The sequence below is a fragment of the Dasypus novemcinctus genome, chromosome 23 (genome assembly GCF_030445035.2).
Source record: "Dasypus novemcinctus isolate mDasNov1 chromosome 23, mDasNov1.1.hap2, whole genome shotgun sequence".
NCBI classification, from domain to species: domain Eukaryota; kingdom Metazoa; phylum Chordata; class Mammalia; order Cingulata; family Dasypodidae; genus Dasypus; species Dasypus novemcinctus.
In genome coordinates, this window is record NC_080695.1 from 45,196,959 (window position 1) to 45,202,579 (window position 5,621).

The following is a 5,621-nucleotide window of genomic DNA, read 5'->3' on the forward strand; positions in this document are numbered from 1 at the left end:
TCTGTTTTCTTACGTGACACCAGCAGGGGCTGAGCATCAAGGAGACCATCGCCGGCACCCTGGCCCTTCATCTTAAATTGCTCTTTGTCCTGTGTGGCACCACACAAGGGCCACCTGTGGAGCGCCCTGACCAGTGGACTCAGACTGTCAATGTTATTGTTGGGAAAGACTAAAAAGGAAGAGATCCCTGAATATCTGATCCATTTTAATGGTTAGAACAGAAACTGGGACAGTTGGGCAGCTAAAGATCATGTGCTTCCTGACACACATGAAAACCAAAGATGACAGTGTAAACTGGCCAGAAAAGCTGTAGCTCACGTGAGAAGAAAAGGAAGAAAGAAGAAATGCTGTAGGTTGCCTGGTGTTGACTGTGTCTTTAAAAGTCTCTCCATTGAAGAAAATGATGGAATTCTGAAAACTTAATAAGCAGTTCCTCTGCTGACAGTAGTGAAGAAACAGATGTGGGAATAAGAAGTGAGGAAAGTGATACTGAAGAAAAGGCTGAAGTGAAAGAAGAACCAGAGCTGCACACAAAACAGGAAATGGAAGAAAGAACAATAAGTATATATATCCCTTAAGTTCAAAGAAGAACCTTGAGGGCAGTTAATACATTAACAGGAGGAAAACAGTGAAATTGCCATGCCAGACCAGCATCATCACTATTTTGGAGTCCTATGTGAAGCATTTTGCTATCATTGCAGCCTTTTCAGCCAATGAAAGGCCTCATCACCATCACGCCATGTCACACACCAACATGAATGTGCACTATATCTCAGCAGAGAAGAATGCTGACCTTTGTAAGGAGATGGTTGATGGATTAAGAATAACCTTGATTACAGTCTCCCATTGGTTTTGCTCTATCCATATGAACAAGCTCAGTATAAAAAGGTGACTTTGTCAAATTTTTCCTTCCAATTAAGGAAAATGCCATAAACACTACCAGGAACCAGGAGGAGCTGTCTCCAAGTACATCTTTGTTGAATCTATCCACTCCGCAATCCGCCGAGAGTCAGCCTCCCACAGGTGAACCGGCCACATCCAATAGGCACAAAGCTGAGCCAGAAGCATGACAGTCTCTGAGGCGGTCTACCCATCATACCTCCAGCTGTGATGGGCTATCTGAGAGTAGTGCATCACCTCAGCCCAAGCACCAGCATCCAGACTCATCTGCCACCATGCCCAAGCTGTTCCTGCCCCTGGAAAAGAAGACACCTGTACATAGGAAATCATTGTCACCTATTCCTCTGACTCCTAACAAGGAAGGGAGTGCCATGTTTGCTGGCTTTGAAGGGAGAAGAAATAATGAAATAAATGAGGTTCTCTCCTGGAAACTCATGACTGACAATTACACTCCAAGTGACCAGCCACCTCCAGCCTCCTACATTTATGTGTCACAATATCTGCTGCCCTTGTTTGTCAAACTTCCAGAAATCCTTGAAAAGATGTCCTTTTCTGAGAAAAATCTGAAGGCTTTACTGAAGCACTTTGATCTCATTCTAAGGTTTTTAGCGGAGTACCATGATGACTTCTTCCCAGAGTCTGCTTATGTCACTGCCTGTGATGCAAACTACAGCACCAAGAATCCCAGGGCAATTTATTAAAACTCTTGACTTCTGTAAAGACAGTTTGTCATCTAGCTTTATACTCTAGATTGCAGGTGAAGAGCTAATAAGACAGTAGAGTCATGAAAGTGGACATACTTGGAAACGGACTTTGGCCCAGTGGTTAGGGCGTCCGTCTACGGACGTTCAAACCCCGGGCCTCCTTGACCCGTGTGGAGCTGGCCCATGCGTAGTGCTGATGCGCGCAAGGAGTGCTGTGCCACACAGGGGTGTCCCCCGCGAAGGGGAGCCCCACGCGCAAGGAGTGCACCCGTAAGGAGAGCCGCCCAGCGCGAAAGAAAGTGCAGCCTGCCCAGGAATGGCGCCGCCCACACTTCCCGTGCAGCTGACGACAACAGAAGTGGACAAAGAAACAAGACGCAGCAAAAAGACACAGAAAACAGATAACCGGGGGAGGGGAATTAAATAAATAAATAAATAAATCTTTAAAAAAAAAAAAAAAGAAAGTGGACATACTTGAGGCTGGTTCAAATAAGAGTAGAAGTTGCTGTTATTTGTTAGCAATAAACCCATTTTTTAGTTACTTGTTTGCATTATACAATTTTTGTGTGTGAATTTTCATTTTCCTGAGCCTGAACAACTCTCAAATTTTAGTTTTACTTGGAAATTGCAAATTTGGTCAAAAACTATTTTAGAGGGAATTGGAATATATAGCAAAAAGAAAATATATATATTTTTTGCTTAAGGCTCCCTTTCTGTAAAACCTTACTTTTGTTCATCTAAATAAAGTGCTGTCCATCTTTTTGAGATCAGCAGCTAACTTTTGCTTGTTTCAGTTTCCCTTCTGTAAAACATTATTTCATCTAAATAAAGTGTTTGCCTATCTTGTTCTGGAGAAAAGAAAAAAAATACATATATATGTAAGGGATCCCCATGTGCCCCACTCCCCACACCTCCCACTTTTCCTCACTTTAGCAACTTCTTTCATTAGAGTGGTACATTCATTGCAATTGATGTACACATTTTGGATCATTGTCACTAAGCATGAATTATAGCTTACATTGTAGATTATATTCTCTCCCACTCAATTCTGTAGGTTATGACAGCATATATAATGGCCCCTATCTGTCATTGCAGTGTCATTCAGGACAACTCCAAGTCCTGGAAATGCCCCCATGTTACACCTCTTTTTCCCTCTCCCTGCCTTCAGCATGGCCATTGGCCACTGTTTTCACATCAATTATATAATTTCTTCCATTGATAGAATCATGCTTACATTGATTGAATGCAGGCAAGGGATTCCACATTCAAGGATATTCACATTTATAATACAAAAGATCAGAACCATTTAGGGACCACAACTTTTATTTTTTAACTTTTTTGTTTTTTTATTTTAAAAGAACCTTTAGATTACATAAATATTACATAAAAAATGTAGAGGGATTCCCATATATCCATCCCCTCCTCTCCCTCACTTTTCCACAATAACATCTTTCATTAGGGGATACGTTTGTTACAATTGATGAACACATATTGAAGCATTTTACTAGCCATGGTCTGTAGTTCACATAATTTATACTTTCCACCACACAATTTCATAGGTTTTGACAAAAGGTATAATGATCTGTTTCTATCACTGCTGTGTGATGCAAGACAATTCCATTATCCCAGAAATGCCCATGATGTACTAATTCTTCCCTCTCCCTCCTTTTAGCCCATAATTGCATTTTCCCCATAGGTTTGTTCATTCCTCAATCTTGAGGATATTCCAATGGTGATGCCCACTCTCTTGCTGATTGAGAGAAGGCTTAGATCCCTTAGGACAGATATAGAACTGTCTTGCTTGCCATTGTAGATACTGTTTTTTGGGTATGGATGTTGTCCATCATCACCCTTCTGTTAGTTGTCCTGGGCAAGTCCAGAGAACTGGAGAGCAGGTATTGCAACTCTGCTGAGATTCATGACCAGCTTATGAAAAGACCAAAAATTTAAATCTCTGGGACATATACTTAGTATAGTGCTAAATATGGGTTCAAATAAAAGGGGCAGAAGAGTCGTATTTAGGGAAATTATAAATGAGTCCAACTCTGTTACACTGGGGAGCATATATTCCAAGGTAAGGCACAGTGACAGGGTGTCAAATTGCTGAGATTGTGTGCCCTGCCTATTGTGTCTAGTGTCTCTAGAGCCCTCAGGAGCCCCCTTGCTTGAGGTATTGTTTACTGTGGCAGTCAGTGAGAGAAGATGCAAATACACAAAATAAGAAAGGAGAAAGGGGATGTCACCACTGACCCCACAGAAATTAAGAATATCATAAGATGAAACTTTGAAAAACTATATGCAAACAAGAAGGACAATTTAGAGGAAATGGACAAATTCCTAGAAACATGTAAGTAGCCTACATTGACAAAAGATGAAATTGATGATCTCAACAAAGCAATTACAAGTAAAGAGATAGAATCAGTCATGAAAACCCATCCAACTAAGAGCCCTGGGCCAGATGGCTTCACAGGTGAATTCTACCAAACATTCCAGAAAGAACTAACACAAATCTTGCTTAAACTCTTCCAAAAAATCAAAAAAGAAGGAACATTGCCTAACTCATTCTATGATGCCATCATTACTCTAGTACCAAAGCCAAACAAAGTCACCACAAGAAAGGAAAATTACATTGATTTTTTAAATTGAGCAACTGTCTTTCTATTGTGAACAAGATTATGGCAAAACAATATGGAGGAAACAAAAAAGAAAACAAACAAAAACACCAGCAAGGTTGTCACAAGAAAGGAAAAAGGGGAAAAGAAGCACTTATAGATTTATCTGGATTAAATTTGGGCCTGTGGGGAGAGTGGTTTGGAGTGTTCTGCCATGGAAGTATTATTTTCTTATACTCCCTGATAACAAAAGAACAATAAGAAAAACTATTCTCCTGCTAATGACCCCCAGTTGGAAATATGTGTTCATCACCAAAAGATTGTCAGGATTCAGGTTGTGGTGACCATTTTAAAGAGTTCCTAGGAGAGAGCCGTGTATTACTGTGCCTGACAGCTTTTCTATTTTGTTTCCCCCTGATATTTAGTTACCTCAGTTTCCCCCATTTTAGCATATCCCAAGTCTCAGGGGATCAGGTGCTTGCCTAATAACTCAGCAAATACCCTAATTTTTTCTTCCTTGACTTACAGGAGGGATAGTATCGTAATAATAAAATAACCACAATATACTCTTTTGAGGAAGATTTACTGAGCAGGGTAATGTGTCAGCCACTGTCTAGACAATATGGAGATACAGAAATGAACAAGCCCTGGTTTTTCCTCAGTGAGGTCACAATCCATTGCAGTAGGTCCCTAAGCAAGGAAGCAGATCCTACACTGGACTTTGGAAACAGAGAAACAGAGTTAGAATTAGTGGAATATTATATACATATTGTGCCAAATTTCCCATCCTGCAATGTCTTTTGCTATGGGAGAATGACACATTCCAACCAGGTGAATTCATGTGTCTTCTTTGGTACGATAAGCTCATGGAAGTGAGATGTGTCAATTCGAAGCAGAAGACTTAAGAGCCTGTGCACGATTGTGTCATGGGCTCCCTCCCCCTCCACCATGAAAACAGCCACATTGCTGATAGAGCCTACTTCATTATCTGAGTCCCATGTGAAAACTATGTGCAGAAGGGTCATGGCCATCCACAGTTGACACAGAATAGGAGTGGAAAATAAGCCTTTATTGTTTTAGGCTACAGAGATTTCAGAGTTGTTCTTGCCACAGCAAAGCCCAGTCTATCTTGATTGTTGTAGAATCTAAGGTATGTAATTCTGTGACCTTGGGTAAGTTTTTTCACCTCTCTGAATCTGTTTTCTTTATTTTTAATATTTATTTTTTAATTTTTATTTCTCTCCCCTCCCCACCAGTTGTCTGCTCTGTGTCCATTCACTGTGTGTTCTTCTGTGACTGCTCCTATCCTTATCAGTGGCACTGGGAATCTTTGTTTCTCTTTGTTGCATCATCTTGTGTCAGCTCTCCATGTGTGCAACACCACTCCTGGGTAGGCTGCACTTTC

General features: G+C 40.8%; 1 pseudogene; it reads left to right on the plus strand.

Annotated features, from left to right (window-relative positions):
• Window positions 1–542: 542 nt before the first annotated feature.
• Window positions 543–1,601, plus strand: LOC101424937 (MSL complex subunit 3 pseudogene; annotated as a pseudogene).
• The last annotated feature ends 4,020 nt before the right edge of the window (window positions 1,602–5,621 follow it).